Here is a 23056-nt window from a genome sequence, read left to right as displayed (position 1 = left end):
CAACATCCCCAAAAGACCACACCAAGTCTTCAGCCAGACAGGATTGGGGCTCCATCTTCAACCTTTTCTTTTTAAAAGCAAATTAGTAATCATTTATTTATATACTGTATATCATATTTCATAATTTCATTGTTGATAAACATTTAGATTGCTCCAGTTACCTATTATGAGCAATGATATAATAAATGTCTTTGTATATGTAACTTTATATACTTGCTTACGTGTTTCTATAAAATAAAATCTAAAAGTGCATCAAAGGGTATACACTTAATATTTTGATACATGTTCCAAATTGCCACCAAAATGTTCTGCCAGTTTATACTTCCATCATCTGTGTGTGAGTATTCATTTTTCCTCACCAACACTAGGTTTTAGCAAATCCGACAAGTGAAAACTGGTATCATTTTGTTTTAATTGTTTAATTATAAGTGAAGTTGAGCACCTTCTCACATATTTATTGTCCATTTGTGTTCTGAGATTTGTCTATTCATGTCCATCATTCATTTTTCTATTGTGGTCTATTGCTTGTTCTTGAGCATGGAAGTCATGTGATCAGAACTAGACTTCAAGAAGATTAATCTTACTGTAGGAAAAATGACTAGAGGCAAGATACCATGTCACCTAGAACATGGGTCTGTTGAAAAGAAAGGATTAATAAAACTTGAAAGGAAAGTGCTGAGTCTAGGCTTATGCTCAAGTTTTTGCTTGGATGACTGAGTAGAGAGAGGTGCTATTTGTTGACTTAGGAAAGTCAGGAAGAGGAGCAAGTTTGGAAGGACTAGGGAGATGAAAATGACAAGTAGAGTTAATATATGTTGAGTTTCAAATACCTGCAAGATTGTCAAAGGCAGAGAATCGGGAGGCCTTTGAATATAAATATCTAGAGGTCAAGAGGGAAGAATGAGCAAAAGGGAGAGTTCAGCATACAGCTGATAACTGAAACTAGCTCTTAGATGTAGTTTCTCCAGTGTGGGGAAAGCAGAGGAATAAATGGAATTTTTGAACTGAGAGCTAAATTTTTAAAGTACTCAACTCTAGAGAATAGGAGGGAAAAGAGTATATGAAAGAGACAGAAGGACCAATGAAGAAGACTTGGAGACCCATTGGAGTAGTGTGAGAACCAGTGTCTTAGTCTATTCAGCTTACTACAACAAAATACCATAAACTGGATAGCTTATAAATAACAGAAATTTCTTTTCACAGTTCTGAGGGCTTTGTAGTCCAAGATCAAGGTGCTTGCAGTTTTGGAGTCTGGTAAGAGCCCATTCCTTATAAATGATTACTTCTGTGTCCTCACACAGTGGAAGGGATAAACAAGCTCCCTCAGTGCTCTTTCATAAAAACATCAATCCTATTTATGAGGGCTCTATCCTCATGATTTAATCATTTCCCAAAGACCCCACGTAACAGCATCACTTTGGCAGTTAAGTTTCAACATATGAATTTTGGGGACACATTCAGACCCTAGCAACGAAGGAAGTTTTTTTGTTTTGTTTTGTTTTTTGTTTTTTTGGTGAGAGGGGGATTGTCAACAGAGATAAATGTGAAGAGAGATCAAGGAGAGAGAAAACTGTGAAAAGTCACTGGACTTAACAAGTAATGGGTAGCTGGTTGTTATTGTTAGAAACAATTATAGTAGAGAGACAGAGGGAAAAGCCAGATCACCACAGGTTGAGGAGTGGGTAAAAAATGAGGAAGTACAGGCATAGACAACTCATTCAAGAAATTGTTATGGCCGAGCTCAGTGGCTCAGCCTGTAATCCCAGCACTTTGAGAGGCCGAGACGAGTGAATTGCCTGAGCCCGTGGGTTCGAGACTAACCCAGGCAACTTGGCAAGACCTCGTCTCTACAATTAAAAAAAAAATTTGCAGGGCGTGATAGCATGTGCCTGTAGTTCCGGCTACTTGGAAGGCTGAGGCGGAAGGGTCGCCGGAGTCCAGCAGGTTGACGCTGGGGTGACCGTGAGAGTGCCACTGCACTCCAGCCTGGGCGATGGAGTGAGACTCCAACTCAAAAAAAAAAAAAAGAAAAAAAGAAATTGTTCTGTGGGCAGGGCATGGAGGCTCAAGCCTGTAATCCCAGTACTTTGGGAGGCAGAGGCAAGAGGTTTGCCTGAGCTAATGGGTTCGAGATCAGCCTGGGCAATTTGGCAAGACCTCATCTCTACAATAAAATTAGCCAGGCGTGGTGGTGTGCGCCTGTGATTCCAGCTACTTAGAAGGTTGAGGTGGAAGGATCCCCTGAGCCCAGGAGGTCGAGGCTGAGGTAGTCATGAGCATGCCACTGCACTCCAGCCTGGACAACAGAGTGAGACCCCAACCACCCTCCCCCCAAGAAAAACTGCATTTCTTTCCAAAATCTAATTAATTGAGGCTGTTTTATCCTATGATCTGTATTCAAAATATTTTACCCTTCTTTTTATACAAATATAAATCACTGGGTTGCAGCATGTGGTCTCCCAATTTTAAATGTTTTAATGTTTAATGTATGGCAGAAAACTACCTTTTTTTTTTTTTGATAGTTCATGTTAGACATGGTGAAAGGGTTTAATATGTAGAAACTAAATCCCCGGGGAATTACTATAAATACAAATCTACAAGCATTTCTAATACTTGATTTTTAAAAAATAAACTGCAAGGTTATCCAACATATCAGGTTGATTTAACTTGCATTTTGTCATTTTTTAATAAAAATTTATTATGTAATTTTTAAGTGTTTTGAAACCCAAGAATTAGATCATCGTTATCTTTTAGAAAATATTTACAATTCATGATTTATAAATCTTTCTAATTCACACTCATATATATATTACATATATATTTAAACAAGACTTCATGCCTTTATTCATGGACAGTTCGTTACTTTTCCCCTCAGAGAGAGTGAGTGACTAATGCACTCCAATTACAAGCAATGGAAAAACCATGAAATGAAAGGCAATTCCAAATAAGTCAAATTAAGTTCAGTGCATATAATACACTTCTTATTTTGAACATCCAAAAAGTTATGCAATTTTTATTAAAGAAAAAAATTGGTTTTTTCCTGCCCCTGCCAAATAAATGCTGAACAAATATTTAAAGAATATCAGTTTGAAGGATAACTCTCTCTGTAGTCTTCTTGTGGCGCCCACACGGCGGGCACTGCCCTTGCCAGGCCTTCTCACTGTACCCAGAGCACACTGAATTCCTTATTCTTCACCTCCTGCTCATTCCGCCCTAGCATTCAACAAGCTCCTCCAACCCCATGCTAGATACCACAAGAGACAAGCTGAAGCCGTGATAGATTTGAAATCACAGGAGAGGTGAGAAGTTTCAAAGTCATAACATCGTAAAACAGCTGTCTGCCTGGCACATAACAAATGCTTACTGGAAATATTTTACTTTTTCAGTTGTATTCCCCAGGTTTCAGAAAAGCTGTTGACACAGCTTTTTCCTAGGAGTCAAAAGTACTGGCTTCCAGGAAAATTCCTTTCATCTGCTTTCCAAGGTAGAGGATTTTCTTTTACTAGAAATCAACTAAATCCCTACCTAAAGGAAATGCATAGACTGGATAAAAAGCAAAGATGGAAATAATTGTAAAGAGGTTAAGGAAAGATTTAGTCTCCAGGTAACTCCATTAACATTGTCGGCCTTTTATTTGAATTTTTAAAATTCTTATTGTAAATTATTATACATATAACCTGCTGCAAAAAATAGTTTGGCAGTTACCCTAAGAGTTAAACATGGAGTGCCTCATGACCTAGCAATTCCAATCCCAGGTACTTGCCCCCCAGAAAATGAAAACTAGTACTCAAATACATGTACATGGGCCATGTGCAGTGACTCACAGCTATAATCCCAGCACTCTGGGAGACAGAGGCGAGAGGATTACCTGAGCCTATGCGTTCGAGACCAGCCTGGGCAAATTGGTGAGCCCTCATCTCTACAATAAATCAAAAAATTAGCCAGGCATGGTAGCATGTACCTGTAGTTCCAGCTATTTGGAAGACTAAGGCAGAAGGATCGCCTGAGCCCAGCAGGTCGAGGCTGCGGTGACCATGAGCATGCCACTGCACTCCAGCCTGGGCAACAAAGTGAGGCTCTGAGCACCCCCCCAAAAAATGTGCATGTATGTACACAGCAGCTCCATTCATAATAGCCAAAAGGTAAAAACAGCCCAAATATCCATCAACAGATGAATTAAGAAACACATTGTGATATATACATGCAAAAATATATTCAGCCACTAAAAGGAATGAAAAATTGATACGTTACAACATAAATGAACCTCAAAATCATTATGTTAAATGAAAGAAGCCAGACACAAAAGGTCATATATTTAATATTCCATTTACATGAGATATACAGAATAGATAAATCTGTGGAGAAAGAATGTAGACTGGTGGTTTCTAGACGCTGGGGTATATGGAAAATGGGAATCCATTTTTTAAAATAGAAACAGGGTTTTCTTTTGGGGTTATGAAAATGTTTTGAAACTAGATAGAGGCCATGGTTGCACAACATTGTGAATGCACTTAATGCTGCTGAATAGTTCACTTTAAAATGGTTAGTTTTATGTTATATGAATTTCTCCTCAATAAATTTTTTAATTAAAAAAATTTTTAAGTGTTATACATATAAAAGTAATTAAAATAATGACAAGACTACCCAAGTACTCAACATCATATCACCTTCGAAGTCCTTTCCAAAACACATAACACTTCCTCTACACAAAAAAGAACTACTACCTTAATTTTTTTAGTTTCTTTCTTCTAATTAACTTTTCAACTATGCTTATAATCTTATATAATTTTTAGTTTTGCCTGTTTTTGAATTTTATGTAAAGGATTATTTTATGTTTTCTTCTATAACTTGTTTTTTCACTTAACATTGTGTCTCTGAAATTCATCCATGTTGGTTCATGTCATAACAAATTATTCATTTCACTGCTGTATGTGCCTCATTGTTTAAATAAACCACAATTTTATTTATCCATTCTTCTTCCAATGGACATTTAAATTGAGTCTAATTTCCTGCTATTACAGACAATGCTACAGTAGACATTTTTGTATATGATTCCTCATGTAAATATATGAAGTGTTCTCTAGAGCCATGCTGTCCAATTGGGTTGCCACTACCTACATGTGACTTTTGAATACTTAAATGTATTTATGTATTTGAAACAGACTCATAGATTCCTGTTTTATTCAATAACTACAATCTGTTAATGTTTTTATTTATCATGGTAGTCAAATTGTCTCAGATCTGGGTAGTGTGTACTTCTTCAAGGTGACTCCCATGTCCTTGTGACACGCCTTCATTATTTGGGGTACATTTCCTTACTTTCTGGCACCACAAGATGTTCCAGTTATTAATCCATGGCACCCTGGCTTCCTTTTTAGTAGGAAATGATATTTTAAATTCAAGACTTGGGTCAAAGTTAGGTTTATTATTACTATGGGGAATTGTTTTTTCTTTCCATTCAGCAATAAAGTCAAGATGAGCAATTTTTCTTTTTGCCCTTCTCTTCAGCAGGGTTTATTTCCCCTTTACTCTTAGACTAAGGTGCAGTCTTTTGAAATTTCAGGGTTTTTTTCTGCCCAAGCTTCTTCTATTAGATGTACCACTTTGGACAGGCTCCAAGCACAGATAATAACAACTCTATGAATTTGCAAATACACACACACACACACACACACACACACACACAAAATGTACACACATTTTTCAGCAATGTTATCTATGTATTATTTTTCAAGGTAGAACTGAATTATGGTAGCAGGGTGTATGACATTCACTCAACCTGCTTATGTCATTTTCTTTGACTGTCCTGCCTGTTGCATGGTGATACTACCATTCATTTGATTAATGCCATCTTTTCAGTGAACACCATACTTTAAAATGTGCATATGTTCTTTTGGCACCCACTCTATATCTATGTTTATTAGAAAATTAAGATATAGAATAGTCCCAATTCACTTGCTAAGTGTCTTGATTTCTAATACCATAGGCTAGTTTTGCCTGTTCTTGAAGTGCATTTAAATGGAATCATATAGTATATACTCTTCTGTGTCTGCCTTCTTTCACTTAATATCAGGTTTCTGAAATTCATCTATGTTGTGGCATGTTTTCATCATGTGTTCTCTTTTAATTCTCAGTAATTCTCACTTTATGAATATACCCCACCTTGTTTTGAGGATTTATCTGTTCCTTAATCTGAGGCTAGTTCAATAGGGCATTTTTTTAACTATCTAATTTTCTCTATTTTCTATCCAAAATTTTAGTTCTTTAAGTCAGGAAAGTCATTCAATTATTTGATTTAGAAAAATTCTTTCTCATTTCATGTAAAGCGCTGTGCAAATGTAATTTCAAGACCCTATTCAAATAAACAACCTAATGTTATGCTTCAATAAATGAAAAAAATAAGAACAAACTAAGCTCAAAGTTAATAGATGAAAGGAAATAACAAAGATCAAAAGAAATAAGTGACATACACTAAAAAAAAAATAGAAAAGATCAACAAAACTAAGACTTGGAGTTTTTTTTCTTTGAAATGATAAACAAAATGAACAAATTTTTAGCCAAACTAATTAAGAAAAAAGAAGATTCAAATAACTAAAATTAAAAATGAAAGACAGAAATCAGAGACATTACAACTTAATTCATAGAAATACAAAGGACTACAAGTGACTATAATTATATGCCAACAAACTGGATAATCTAAAAACATTGATAAATTTCTAGAAGCATACAACCTACCAAAACTGAATCATAAAGGAATAGAAAGTCTGAACAGACCTATAACTAGTAAAGAAATTGAATCAGCAATTTAAAAAATCTTCCAATGAAGAAAATACCAGGAACAGATGGTTTTCACTGGTGAATTCTACCAAACATTTATAGAAGATTTAATGCCAATTCTTCTCAAATACTTCCAAAAAATTCAAGAGGGAACACTTTTAAACCTATTTTATGAGAGCAGCATTACCCTAATATCCAAATCAGACAAGAACACCACAAGAAAAGAAAATTACAAGCCAATATCCCCAATGAACATACATGCAAAAATCCTCAAATTACTAGCAAACTAAATTCAATAGCACATTAATTGTGACACACAACATTAACAGAAAAGGGATAAAATCATATAATAATCTCAATAGATACAGAGAAAGCATTTGACAAAATTTAACATCCTTTTACGATTAAAAAAAAACCCCAACAAATTAGGTATAGAAAGAAAGTACCTCAACACAATAAAAGCCATGTATCACAAGCCCAGAGCTAACATTATAATCAACAGTGAAAGCTGAAAGTGTGTGGCAATTTCTAAAAAAACTAGAAATTGACCTTCCATATGACCCAGCAATTTCGCTATTGGGAATATACCCAGAGGAAACCCAAATCATTCTACAAAAAAGATACCTGTACGTGCATGCTTATTGCAGCACTACTCACAATAGCAAAAACATGGAACCAACCATACTGCCCATCAAAACTGGACTGGATTTTTAAAATGTGGTACATATACACAATGGAGTATTACACAGCCATAAAGAAGGACAAACATATGGACTTCACAGCAACGTGGATGGATTTAGAGTCTATCATACTCTGTTCCATTACAGAAATAAATAAGAGTACCACATATTCTCACTTATAAGCGGATTCTGAACATTTACCATAATACTATAAAAAAGCAATTGGCAGTAGAAGAATACTGCTGGGGTGGTGGGGGTGGGGGGAGACACAACATCAATAAGTGTTCTTGATCTCAAACCAGGCAAAGTGAGGACCACAGTGAGGACCAAAGGGAGGCCCAAACTTTTCCTGGATGATGACCACTTGTATACCTAATCCTGAATTGTACCTGACATCTTTAAAATAAAAATAATTTTTAAAAAGAGAAGCTGAAAGCTTTTCTTCTAAGTTCAGAAATATGACAAAGATGCTGGCCAGGCATGGTGGTTCATGTCAATAATCCCAGCACATTGGGAGGCCAACATGAGAAGCTCACTTGAGGTCAGGAGTTTGAGACCAGCCAAGACAAGAACGCCCACTCTCACAACTTCTATTCAATATAATAATACAAATCCTAGCCAGAGCAACTAAGCAAGGGACAGAATTAACAGGCATTTAAATCAGAAAGAAAGAAGTTAAATTACCCCTGTTTGTAGATGACATGATTATATAGTATACACAAGCAGTACCAAAAACACGTATACACATTTTAAGAGATGTTACCTATGTATTACCTTTCAAAGTTGAATTAAATCATGGTAGCTATGTGTGGCATGACAGTCACTCAACTGTGCTTCTGCCATTTTCTTTGACTGTCCTGCCTGTAGCATGGTCATGCTAGCATTCACTTGATTAACACCATCTTTTGAGTGAACATCATACTTAAAATGTGTATACATTTTTTGGCAACGCCTGTATATAGAAAACCCTAAAGACTCTACCAGTAAGCTGTTAGAATTAATAAGCAAATTCAGTAAATTGCAGGCTACAAGATCAATATACAAAACTCAGTTGAATTTTCTTTTTTTTTTTTTTTTTTTTTGAGTTGGAGTCTCACTGTGTCACCCAGACTGGAGTGCAGTATCATGCTTCCGGCCACCGCAGCCTCGACCTGCTGGGCTCTGGTGATCCTTCCGCCTCAACCTTCCAAGTAGTTGGAACTACAGGCGTGTGCTACCACGCCCGGCTAATTTTTTGTTTTATTGTAGAGATGAGGTCTCGCCAAGTTGCCCGGGTGAGTCTCGAACTCGCGGGCTCAGGCAATCCTATCGCCTTGGCCTCCCAAAGTGCTGGGATTACAGGCTGAGCCACCAAGCCCAGCTGAATTTTCTATACAATAACAAAGAACTACTGAAAGAGAAATTAAGTAAACAATTCCATTCATAATAGCATTAATAAATTTACAGCCAGGTGTGGTGGCTCAAGCCTGTAATCCCAGTACCTTGGGAGGTCAAGAAGAAAGGACTGCCTGAGACCAGGGGTTGGAGACTAGCCTGGGTAACTTGGCGAGACCTTGTCTCTACAATTAAAAAAAATTTAAAAAACCAGCCTGGCATGGTAGCTCACGCCTGTAGTTGCAGCCGCTTGGAAGGCTGAGGCGGAAGGATTGCCTGAGTCCAGCAGGTCGAGGCTGCAGTAGCCTGGCCAACAGAGTGAGACTCCAACTCAAAAAAAAAAAAAAAAAAATTTACATATGTAAGAATAAATTTAACTACAGAGGCGAAATATTTGTACTCTGAAAACTATAAAGCTTGATGAAAGAAATTGAAACAAGACACAAATGAAAAGATACCCCAGGCTCAGTGGCTCAGCCTGTAATCCCAAGCTTTGGGAGGCTGAGGTGAGTGAATTGAGCCACTGCGCTGGGCAACAGAGCAAGACAATGACTCAAAAAAAGAAAGAAAAGACAGCCCATGTTCATGAATTGAGAGAACTGATATTGTTTAAAATGTCCCTATTATGCAAAGTAATCTACAGATTTAATTCAATCTCTCAAAATTCCAATGCTATTTTTCACAGAAATAAAAAAAAACTAAAATTCATATGGAATCACAAAAGACTCATAGCTAAATCAATCTTGGGCAAGAATAAAATAGAAAGCATAGAAATAAGCCCACACATATATGGTCAACTAATCTTTGAAAAAAGTTGCCCAAGATACACAATGAGAAAAGGATAGTCTTTGATAAACATTACTGGAAAAACTGTATGTCCACATGAAAAAGAAAAATAAAGTTGAATCCTTACCTTACACCATATACAAAAACAAACTCAAAATGGATTAAAGATTTAAACATAGGATTTGAAGTCAGCCAGTTCAGTGGCTCAGCCTATAATCCCGCGCTTTGGGAGGCCGAGGTGAGTGGATTGTCTGAGTCCGCAGGTTCAAGACCCGCCCGGGCAACTTGGCTAGACCTCATCTCCACAATAAATTGAAAAATTAGCCAGGCGTGGTAGCACGCACCTGTAATTCCGGCTACTCGGAAGGCTGAGGCGGAAGGATCGCCGGAGCCCAGCAGGTCGAGGCTGCGGTGGCCGGGAGCGGCCACTGCACTCCAGTCTGGGCGACGGAGTGAGACTCCAACTCAAAAAAAAAAAAAAAAGAAGATTTGAAGTCATAAAACACCTAGAAGAAAACATACAGGAAATCTCCATGAAATTGTCCTTGTCAATGACGTTTTGGATATGACACCAAAAGCACAGGCAATAAAACAAAAATGAATAATCAAGTGAGACTAAATTAAACTAAGTTTCTGCACAGCAAAGAAAACAATCAACAAAATAAAAAGGCAACCCATGAAATAGGAGAAAATATTTGCAAACCACATACCCAATGGGGTTAATATCCACAATATATAACTCATACAACTTAATAGCAAAACACAAATATGATTTAAAAACCAGGAAAGTACCTGAATAGACATGTTAAAATGAAGACATGCAAATAGCCAAAAGGAATATGAAAATGTGCTCAACATCACTAATCATCAGGGAAATGCAAATCAAAAGCACACATGTGGACCAATGGAACAGAATAGAGAATCCAGAAATAAACCCAAATACCTACAACCAACTGATCTTCAGCAAAGCAGACAAAAATGTATACCGGGGAAAGGACACCCTATTAAATAAATGGTGCTGGAAAAATTGGAAAGCCACATGCAGAAAAATGAAATTTGATCCCTATCTCTCACCAAATACAAAAAATAATTCAAGTTGGATTAAAGTCCTGAAACCATAAAAATCCTAAAAGAAAGCCCAGGAAAAAATATTTTGGACATTGGACTAGGCAAAGAATTTATGGCTAAAACCCCCAAAGCAAATTCAACAAAAATAAAAATAAGTAGAACTTAATTAAGCTAAAAAGCTTCCACACAGTAAAAGAAATATTCAACAGAGTAAATAGGCAACCTACAGAATAGGAGAAAATATTCATAAACTATACATGTGACAAAGGACTAATATCCAGAATCTACAAAGAACTCAAATAAATCAGCAAGAAAAATAAAAATAAACCCCATTAAAAAGTGGGCAAATGATATGAATAGATATTCTCAAAAGAAGATATACAAATGGTCGACAAACATATGAAAAAAATGCTTAACATTACTCATTGCCAGGAAAATGCAAATTAAGACCACAATGAGATTCCACCTTACACTAGTCAGAATGACCATTATTTTAAAAATCAAAAAACAATAGATATTGGCACAGTTGCAGTGGAAAGGGAACATTTATATACTGTTGGTGGGAATGTAAATTAGTACAACCTCTATGGAAATTGGTATAAAGATTTCTCAAAGAACTAAAAGTAGATCTACCATTTGATCCAGCAATCCCACTACTTGGTATCTGCCCAAAGGAAAAGAAGTCATTATACAAAAAAGACATATGCACTCGTATGTTTATCACAGCACGATTCACAATTGCAAAGATATGGAATCAACCTAAATGCCCATCAACTGATCAGTGGATAGTGAAAAGTGGTATATATACCATGGAATACTATTCAAGCCATTAAAAATGAAATAATATCTTTTGCAGCAATTTGAATTGAGTTGGAGACCATCATCCTAAGTAATGCAGGAACAGCAAACCAAAAATTTCATATTCTCACTCATAAGTGGGAGCTAAGCTAAGCATCTGCAAAGGCATATAGAATGGTATAATGAATATCGGAGACTCAGAAGGGGGAGGGTGGAAAGTGGGGAGGGATGAAAAATTACATATCAGGTACATTGTGCTCTAGTAGGGGTGATGTATGCTTAAAGCCCAGACTACTTCACCACTGTACAATGCATCCATGTAACCAAAAGTCATTTGTACCCCTAAAGCTATTGAAATTTTTTTAAATGGCCAAAAGGAATATGAAAAGGTGCTCAACATCACTAATCATCTGGAAAATGCAAATCAAAACCAAAATGACATATTATCTCACACCTGTTAGGATAACTATTATAAAAAAGTTGAGGCTGGGCTCGGTGGTTCAGCCTGTAATCCCAGCACTTTGGGAGGCCGAGGTGAGTGAATTGCCTGAGCCTGAGGGTTCAAGACCCGCCCAGGCAACTTGGCGAGACCTCATCTCTACAATAAATCAAAAATTAGCTGGGCATGGTAGTGCGCGCCTGTAGATCCAGCTACTTGGAAGGTTGAGGCGGAAGGAGCGCTGGAGCCCAGCAGGTCGAGGATGCAGTGGACGGGAGCAGCCACTGCACTCCCATCTGAGTGACTCCAACTCAAAAAAAAAAAAAAGTTGAAAGATAAGTTTTGGTGAATATGTAGAGAAAAGAGAACCCTTATATATTGTTGGTGGAAATATAAAATGGTTACAAACATTATGGAAAGTAGTATGAAAGTACCTCAAGAAATTAAAAATAGAATTATCATGTGATCAGCAATCCCACATATGGGAACATATCCAAAGGAAATACCTATATCTAAGAAATATCTACACTCTATGTTTATTGCAGCATCATTCATAATAGCCAAGATATTGAAAAAAACCTTAGTGTCTGTCAACAAATGAATGAATTTTAAAAATTTGATGTGAGTATGTATACATACACAGTGGAAAGTTATTCAGCCTTAAAAAAGGAAATTCGCCAGGCACAGTGGCTCACACCTGTAATCGCAGCATTTTGGGAGGCCAAGGCAAAAAGATTGCTTAGCCTAGAGGTTTGAAACCAGCCTGGGTAACTTGATAAGACTTCTTTTCTTCGATAAAAGTTAAAAAATTAGCTGGGTGTGATGGCACATGCCTATAGTTTTGGCTACTTGGAAGGCTGACAGGAAGCATTGCCTGAACCTAGCAGGGAAGGCTGCAGTGGCTGTGATTATGCCAAAAGTACTCCAGCCTGGATAACAGAGTGAAACTTTAACTCCAAAAGAAAAAACAAACTCTGTCATCTCTGACAACATAGGTAAGCCTGGGGGTCATTATGCTAAGTAAAATAATTCAGGTACAGAAAAATGAATACTTCATGATCTCACTTTTAAGTAGAATCTTTAGAAGTTGAATTCTTAGAAATAGAAGGGAGAGGGGGGCACACCTCATCAACAAGGGTACCTGCATAATGAACATTTGTATACCTAACCCTGAATTGTACCCCACACTTTTTGAGTTGGGGTCTCACTCTGTCGCCCAGGCTGAAGTGCAGTGCCATGCTCACAGCCACTCCAGCATCGACCTGCTGGGCTCTGGTGATCCTTCCGCCTCAGCCTTCCAAGTAGCTGGAACTACAGACGGGTGCTACCACACTTGGCTAATTTTTTATTTACTGTAGAGATGAGGTCTCGCCAAGTTGCCTGGGTTGGTCTCAAACCCGCGAGCTCCAGCAATCCACTCACCTCAGCCTCCCAGAGTGCTGGGATTAATAGGCTGAGCCACCAAGCCCGGCCCTGTACCCCACATCTTTAAAATAAAAAAATTAAAAGAGAGAGAGAAAAAAAGAAATAGTAGAAGGGTAGTTACTAGGGGCAAAATGAATTCAGTAGCATATGAAATGTATTATACACACGTCCAAGTGCTATTTATTCCAGGAATATAAGGTTGGTTTAACATTCAAGGATCAGAGCCAGGCTCAGTGGCTCAGCCTGTAATCCCACGCCTTGGGAGGCTGAGGTGAGTGGATTGCCTGAGCCCGCAGGTTCGAGACCCGCCTGGGCAACTTGGCAAGACCTCATCTCTACAATAATCAAAAAATCAGCTGGGCGTGGTAGCACACGCCTGTAGTTCCTGCTACTTAGAAGGCTGAGGCGGAAGGATCGCCGGAGCCCAGCAGGTCGAGGCTGTGGTGGCTGAGAGCGGCCACTGCACTCCAGTCCGGGTGACAGAGTGAGACTCCAACTCAAAAAAAAAAAAAAGAAAGAAAATTCAAAGATCAGGCCGGGTGCAGAAGGATTGCCTGAGCCCAGGAGGTTGAGGCTGCAATGATCCGTGATCATGCCACTGCACTCCAGCCTGGGTAACTCCAACTCAAAAAAGAAAATTCAAAGATCAATTAATGCAGTATACCATATTAATAAAAAAAATCCTACATAATCATCTCAATAGATGCAGGAAAAGCATGTGACAAATGCAACACTCAATCATGATAAAATTATCTCAACAAACTAGAAATCAGCCTGATAAGACATCTACAAATTGACATCATACTTTAATAAATAACAAGAGACTGGAAGTTTTCCTCCTAAGGTTGAAAACAAGTCAAAGATGTCTGCTTTTACTCCTTTTATACACCATTGTCCTGGTCAGTGCAGTGAGTTACAAAAAACAAATTAAAAGCACACAGTTTATAAAGGAAGATTCAAAACTATTTTATTCACAGATGATATGATCCTATATGTATAAAATCTTAAGTAATCTATAAAAACCTATTAAGGGTTCGTGACCCGCCTGGGCAACTTGGCAAGACCTCATCTCCACAATAAATCAAAAATTAGCCGGGCGTGGTAGCGCACGTCTGTATTTCCAGCTACTCGGAAGGCTGAGGCGGAAGGATCACCGGAGCCCAGCAGGTCGAGGCTGCGGTGGCCGGGAGCGGCCACTGCACTCCAGTCTGGGTGACCAAGTAAGATTCCCACTCAAAAAAAACCAAAAAAAACCAAAAAAAACCTATTAAGACTAATAAACAAGTTCAACAATGATTAACTATATATTAGCAATAAACAATACAAACAAGATTAATTACATATTAACAATAGCAATACAAAATGAAATTCTATGTACTACAGATCAGAAAAAGAAAATACATAGGATAAATTTATCAAGAGAAGTGCAAGGTGGAATAACAGGAGCTCTATTTTCCCTCACATCTGAAATAACCAAAAAAACCTTAAAAACTCGACTAAATATATGAAACAATGGTTATCAAGAACTGGACATCAGGCAACAAAGGACAGTGATCTCTGAGAGATAGAACACAAGTAAGGTGAGCCCTACGATTGCCCTAACTAATTACTTTGAAAATGTTTCCACTCTATGGCACAGGGAGAGGGAGCTGACAGAGTCTGGAAGACTCAACAAGCTTAGGAGATGAACCTGAAAGTCCAGGGAGATCTAGGCAGCGTGAGTTCACCAAAAAAAAGTGCCTGAGATAACAAAGCTACACAGAGAGGGAATGTCAATGATCTACTGAGGCCCTCCTCAAGTACTTAGAGTATTATTATACATGTGACTAAACTACCCAAAGCTGGCAAAAGAATTACCAGAAAAGATTAGAGAAAACTGTAACTAGTGCTCATACAGTGGCTGTTACTACCAGCCAAACTGGAAAAATTTATAATTCACTGAACGTTGGCTAGGGTACTCCATGATGTCATATCTCAGTAGTAGAAAATAATTATCCCTGGGCACTGCTCTGAATCTGCTTAACAAATCATAAAAGCATGACCCAAAAGGAACAAACTGTTTCTGTTTCTGAGTAACTTTTTTTTTTTTTTGAGTGGGAGTCTCACTCTGTCGCCCAGACTGGAGTGCAGTAGCCACTCCCGGCCACCGCAGCCTCGACCTGCGGGCTCCGGCGATCCTTCTGCCTCAGCCTTCCAAGTAGCCGGAATTACAGGCGTGTGCTACCATGCCCGGCTAATTTTTTTGATTTATTGTAGAGATGAGGTCTCGCCAAGTTGTCCAGGCGGATCTTGAACCCGCAGGTTCAGGCAATCCACTCACCTTAGCCTCCCAAAGCGCGGGATTACAGGCTGAGCCACCGAGCCCGACTCTGAGTAACTTAATTGCATCAAAAAACAAAGCTCAAAAAACTCGTAAAAATACAAAAATATATAGTAGCCAAAAAGGCAAAATTCACAAGACCTGGCATCAAATCAAAGATTACTTACTGGTCATCAAAAAAAAAAAAGCAGGAAAATATGACTCATATGACCCATAATGAGAATAACTAATTAATAAAATCTGAAAACTGCCAAAGATGATAGAATTAGCAGAGAAGTACACTAAACATTTATTATCTATATTCCATATATTCAAAAAGTAAGTAGAGGGAAAAGATATTTTAAACACCCAAATTTAACTTCTAGAGATGAAAACCACAATGTCTAACGTGGAAAAAATACACCAGAAGGGTTAACAGCACACTAAACGATGTAGAAGAAAAGATCAGTGAACTTGAAGTTACAGAATAGAAACTACTCAAAATGAGAAACAGGGAGACAAAAATGAAAAGAGCATCAGTGATCTGTAGGACAATTTCAAGCAACCTAAAATGAGTAACTGGAATCCCTAAAGGAGGTCATCAGGTGAAGAGAAAAAATATTTAACTAAAGGCCAAAAACTTTTCTCTTTTTCTTTTTTTAAATATTTTATTTTAAAGATGTGGGGTACAATTCAGGATTAGGTATATAAGTGGTCACCTAACAGGTAAAGATTGGGCCTCCCTTTGGTCCCCACTTTGCCTAGTTTGAGATCAGGTACCCTTAAAACTTTCCAAATTTGAAGAAGGAGTTAAAAGTTTATACTATATAAACTCTATAAACTGTGCTATAAACCTCAGTATTCATAGTGCTCAATAAACTCCAAGTACACACAAAAAAGAAGGCACATTATAATCACATTGCTCAAAAGCAATAAAGATAAAAAACATACTATGTATAGGAGAAAAAAATAGGATGACATCAGAGGTCTCAAGCTGGGTGCAGTGGCACATGCCTGTAATCCCAGCTACTCAGGAGACGAAGGCAGAAGGATTTGAGACCAGTCTGGGCAACACAGCAAGGCCCTGTCTCTAAAACAGAAAATCAAGATGATATCAAACATCTCAATGGAAACAATACAAGTGAGAAGTGAAACCATATTTAAAACACTGAAAGATAAAACCTTGAACTCTATACTTAGCAAAAATACCTTTTAAAGATGAAAGCAACAAAATGACAGTACAATTCAGACACACAAAAGCCAGAGGAATTCATTGCCTAGCCAACTCACAATGCAAAAAAATTGTTCAAGGAAGTTCTTCAGGCAGAAAGAAAAGAATCCTTATGGACATCTGAAGCCACACAAAAAAATGAAGACCACCAGAAGTGGTCACTACATGAGCAAATATATAATTATTTTTAATATTTAAATCTCAGCCAGGCTCGGTGGCTCAGTCTGTAATTCCTCGCCTTTGGGAGGCTGAGGTGAGTGGATTGCCTGAGCCCACGGGTTCAAGACCCGCCTGGACAGCAAGACCTCATCTCTACAATAAATCAAAAAATCAGCCGGGCATGGTAGCGCATGCCTGTAATTCCGGCTACTTGGAAGACTGAGGCGGAAGGATCGCCGGAGCCCAGCAGGTCGAGGCTGCGGTGGCCAGGAGCGGCCACTGCACTCCAGTCTGGGCGACAGAGTGAGACTCCAACTCAAAAAAAAAAAAAAAAATTTAAATCTCTATAAAAGAGAATTTAAAGAATAAACAAAAATAACAGTAGGACACAGTGGCTCACACCTGTAATTCCAGCACTTTGGGATACCAAGGCAAGAGGATTGCTTAAGTCCAGGAGTTTGAGACCAGCCGGGGCAACATTAGGAGACCCTATCTCTACAAAAAATAATAAAAATATTAGTCGGGTATGGTAGCATGTGCCTGTAGTCCCAACTACTTGGGAGGCTGAGGTAAGGGAATCATTTGAGCCCAGGAGGTCAAAGCTGCAGTGATCTATGATTGTGCCACTGTACTCCAGCCTGGGTGAGAGTAAGGTCCTGTCTCAAAAAAATAATAATACAATATATTACAGGGTTTACGAAATCTGTAAGTAAAATTTATGATGCTAGCATAAAAGCCAGGAAGAGGGAGTTAAATATTTATACTATAAACTCTGAGCAACTACTAAAATAAAAAAAATGAGGGATAGCTAATAAGTAAAGGAAGAAGAAAGAATGGAATCATAAAAACAATGGTAATCCAAGAGAAGGAATAAAAAGGAACAAAGTATACATGGGACAAATATAAAACAAATAGCAAGATGAAAGAATCAAACATAACCATTCTGATAATTAAATGTAAATGGTCTAAATATCAATTAAAAGGCAGAGACTGCTTTCTGCTGTAGGCCTGGGTGGTTGCCGTCAAAATGGACAAGTTCATGAAGCCCAGGAAGGTGGTGCTGGTCCTGCCGGACGTTATTCCGGACGCAAAGCCATCATCATGAAGAACATTGATGATGGCACCTCAGACTTCCCCTACAGCCATGCCCTTGTGGCTGGAATTGACCACTATCCCTGCAGAGTGACAACTGTGAAAGGCAAGAAGAAGATTGCCAAGAGGTCAAAGATTAAATCTTTTGTGAAAGTTTATAACTATTGAGAGGGCCATAATAGAGTATACCATAGACTTAGGTTAGGAACATGCTATAACCCAATAAATATATAATCAGCTTGTGGACAATAGCACAACCATTTTAGTTTTCTGCTTTAAAACATAACCTGTAGCTGTTTAAAGTTTCAGTTATGAGAAAAACTGCAAAGCTCCAGTTCAAACTTCAACCCCTTCCCTTGATCCACTTTCCCCTTAGCAACAACCAATCAGGTGCCAGGGGGAAATCACCTAAGTTTCCAGATGTCTCTGCAACTTCTCCAGCTAGTGGACCAAGGTCAGCCCGAGTCAAGTTAGCCAATCCTCCACGATTGAGCTGACCACCAGAGGTTACTACCCAATTAAATGGTAACAAGACTGGAAAGTCCCCCTAAACTCCTCCTCCCTTTGTATAACCATGATAAAAGGTGTCTGCTTAAAGAAGTCGGGGCCTCTGGGTGTACTCCGCTGTGTCGGTTGTCGCCAGAGGTCCAGGCTCGAGCTTGCAAATAAAGACCCTCTTGAACTTTCATCGGAATTGGCTCTTGGTGGTCTCTCGGATTGAACATTCGGCCACTACACTATAATCACCTCATGCACACAAGGTACTCTGTGGCTATCCCCTTGGACAAAACCATTGTCAACAAGGATGTTTTCAGAGACCCTGCTCTTAAATGCAAGGCCTGATGGGAAGCCAGGGTCAAGTTCAAAGAGAAGTACAAGATGGGCAAGAACAAGTGGTTCTTCCAGAAGCTGAGGTTTTAGATGTTTTTTGCTTCAGTCATTAAAAATTTTTTAAATAAAAAAGTTGGAGACTGTCAAATTGGATAAAAGAGCAAGAACTAACTATATGCTGCCTATGACAAATGCACTTCAAATATAAACACACAAATAGGTAATGGAATTAAATTAAAAATCAAAAACAGAAAGATCTCTGGCAAGTGTTCAAATATGTGGATGCTAAATAACACAGTTCTAAATAACCCCAAAATCATAAGGGAAATTAAAAGTACTTAGATCTTAATGAAAATGAAAACATATTATATGAAAATTTGTGGGATGCTGCTAAGGAAGTACACAGAAGAAAATTTAAAGCACTAAATGCCTGTATTACAAAAAGAAGAAAGGTCTCAAATTAATTAGCCTCAACTTCTTCCTTAAGAAACTAGAAAGAGAAGAGTAAATTATACCCAAAATAAGCAAAAGCAAAAGAAATAAAGATCAAAGCAGAAACCAATGAGCTAGAAAAACAGAAAAGCAATGAGAAAATCACTTAAATTAAAATGTGCTTCTATGAGATAATCAAAAATTAATAAACCTTTAGTCAGACTGATCAACGGAAGAAAAACTATCAATATCAGAAATGAAAGAAGTGATATCACGTTGTCTTTCAACTATGTTATTTTTTCCAGAATTGTTTTAGCTACATTCTAAGTACTTTGAATTTCCTTCTCAACTTTAGAATCAGTTTGACAGCTTATACAAAATGATAATAAAAGAATATCATTAACTTTATAAAAACTAATTTGAGACAAATTACATGAAAGGAAGAAATTTCTTTAAAATACTAACAATTCTCATGCAATAAGAAAAAAAAAAAACCTGAATAGCACTATATGTAGTTTCAAAAATTGAAACTGTAGTCTTAAACCTTCCCACAAAGAAAACTCCAAGCCCAGATAACTTTATTGGTAAACTCCAACATGTAAGAAATTATATCAATCTTACACAGACTCTTCTAAAAATAGAAAACTTTTCCCAACCCATTCTTGTGAGGTCTGCATTACCCTGATAACAAAGATAAAGACATTAAACAAAATAAAACTTCATACCAATATCACTTATAAGCATACATGCAAAAATTCTAACAAAAAATGTATCAAATTACATCTGTGATTGGCTGAATAATGCCTCCCACTCTCAAAGATCTACAGGTCCTAATCTCTAGAATTTTTTACTACGTTACTTTACATGGTGAAAGGGAATTTCCAGATGTGATTAATTTAAGAATATCAACCTAGCCAGGCTCGGTGGCTCAGCCTGTAATCCCAACACTTTGGGAGGCTGAGGTGAGAGGATTGCCTGAGCCTGCGGGTTCGAGACCCGCCTGGGCAACTTGGCGAGACCTCATCTCTACAATAAATCAAAAAATGAGCCGGGCATGGTAGCACGCACCTGTAGTTCCAGCTACTTGGAAGGCTAAGGCGGAAGGATCGCCGGAGCCCAGCAGGTCGAGGCTGAGGCTGCGGTGGCCGGGAGCAGCCACGGCACTCCAGTCTGGGTGACAGAGTGAGACTCCAACTCAAAAAAAAAAAAGAATATCAACCTGTTGAGATTATCCCAGTGCACTCAATGTAATCACAAGAGTTCTTATAAGTGGGAGGCAGGAGGATCAGAGTCATAGAGATGAAAGGATGGAAGAGGAAGTCAGAGAAGATAAAAGATACTACATTGCTATTCTGAAGATGAAAAAAGAAGTCATGACCCTAGGTATCTAAGCAGCCACTGGAAACTGAAAAAGGCAAGGAAATGAATTCTCCCCTAGAGTCTCTGGAGTGGGTACAACCTTACCAACACTGTTTTTGGCTCAGTGAAACCCATTTGGGATATCAGGCTTCTAGAGGTATGAGATAATGATAGATTTGTGTTGTTTTAAGCTATTAAGTCTGTGCTAATTTGTCTGTTACAGCAGCAATAGGAAATTAACATAGCATTCAGTAGTATATTAAAATAACAATACATCACAATAAAGTAGGGTTTATCACAGGAATGCAGGGTTGGATTAACATCACAAAATCACTATAATTCACCAAAACAAACTACAGCATAAAAACCATGTGATCATCTCAATAGATGCATAAAAACATTTGAAAAAATCTAACATCCACTTCTAAAAAAACACTTAGCAGCTGAGCGTGGTGGTTCAAGCCTGTAATCCCAGCACTTTGGGAGGCCAAGGTTGAGAGGATTGCCTGACCTCAGGAGGTTCGAGACCAGCCTGGGCAACTTGGTGAGACCTCATCTCTACAATCAATCAAAAAAATAGCCGGGTGTGGTGGTGTGTGCCTGTAGTTCCAGCTACTTGGAAAGCTGAAGCAGGATTGCCTGAGCTCAGCAGGTTGAGGCTGCAGTGGCTGTGAGCGTGCCACTGGCACTCCAGCCTGGGTGACAGAGTGAGACTCTGACTCAAAATAAATAAATAAATAAAATAAATTTTAAAACACTTAGCACCTCATACTAGTAAAGGGCAATATAAAGAAATCTACAGTTAACATACTTAAGTCCTAGCCACTACAATAAGACAAGAAAAGTAAACACAGACATAAAAATTAGAAATAAAGTAATACCATCTTTATCCACAGAAGACATGATTGTCTGTCTATGTAGAACATTCAGTGAAATCTACAAAACAGGCCATGCATGGTGGCTCACACCTGAATTCCAGCATTTTGGAAGGCCAAGGTAGGAGTATCACTTGAGGTCAGGAGTTTGAGACAAGCCTGGGCAATATAGTGAGACTCTGTCTCTACGAAAAATAAAAAATTAGGCCAGGTGCAGTGGCTCATGCCTGTAATCCCAGCATTTTGGGAGGCTGAGGGAGGAGGACTGCTTAAACCCAGGAGTTCAAGACCAGCCTGGGCAACATAGAAAGACCTCATCTTACAAAAAAGAAAAAAATAGCCAGATGTGATGGCATGCACCTGTAGCCCTATCTACTTGGGAGGTTGAGGTGGGAGGATCACCTGAGCCCAGCAGGTCGAGGCTGTGGTGGTCGTGAGCATACTACTGTACTCCAGCCTGGGTGACAGAGTGAGACCCTGTCTCCAAAAAGTCTATAAAAAAGCTACTAGAACTAAGTGAGTTTATAAGGTTGTAGCACATACTGCTAGAATGATTGTGTATTTTACTATAATTAAAAAAAATAATAATAAATCTGTCAATAGAGTTTTTCTATAATAAAGAAAGGCTATTTATAGAATAAAAAGACAAGCCAGACTGGGAAAAAAATGTTACAAAGCATGTGATAAAGAACTTGTACCCAGCTTAGACTCCTCAAAATTCAATAAAAAATCCAATACAGAATGTGCAAGAGATTTAAACATTCTGTCAAATAAGATATACAAATAGCAAATAAGTACATGAAAATATGCTCAAATTGTGATCATGCCACTACACTCCACCCTGGGCAACAGAGTGAGACTCCAATTCAAAAAAAAGAAAATATGCTCAAACCATTAGTTATTAGAAAAACACAAATCAAAACCACAATGAGAGATACCACTACATACCTACTAGAATAGCTAATGTAAAAAACAAACAAACAAACAAAAAACCTGGCAATTGACAAGTACTAAAGAGGATGTGGAATTGAAACTTTTTTTTTTTCAGTTGGAGTCTCACTCTGTCACCCAGACTGGAGTGCAGTGACACACTTTCAGCCACTGCAGCCTCAACCCGCTGGGTTCCAGCGATCCTTCCACTTCAGCCTTCTGAGTAGCCGGAATTACAGGTGCGCGCTACGACGCCCGGCTAAATTTTTTTTTTTATTGTAGAGACAGGTCTCACCAAGTTGCCCGGGCAGGTCTTGAACCCGCGGGCTCAGGCAATCCACTCACTTCAGCTTCCCAAAGCGCTGGGATTACAGGCTGAGCCACCGAGTCCAGCCAAAACTTTCTTTTTTTAAAGATTTTTTTTTTTTGGCCGGGCTCGGTGTCTCAGCCTGTAATCCCGCGCCTTTGGGAGGCTGAGGTGAGTGGATTGCCTGAGCCCAC

The 23056-nt window shown here is 38.4% G+C and overlaps 1 pseudogene; it reads left to right on the top strand.

The window, feature by feature from the left end:
* Window positions 1-18063: 18063 nt before the first annotated feature.
* On the top strand, window positions 18064-18971 carry LOC103275276 (annotated as a pseudogene).
* Window positions 18972-23056: the final 4085 nt, after the last annotated feature.

Source organism: Carlito syrichta, unplaced genomic scaffold (genome assembly GCF_000164805.1).
Source record: "Carlito syrichta isolate Samal-C Ts95f unplaced genomic scaffold, Tarsius_syrichta-2.0.1 Scaffold315397, whole genome shotgun sequence".
Taxonomy (NCBI): Eukaryota; Metazoa; Chordata; class Mammalia; order Primates; family Tarsiidae; genus Carlito; species Carlito syrichta.
The sequence above is the reverse complement of the archived record's forward strand: the minus strand, read 5'-3'. Positions and strand labels throughout refer to the sequence as shown.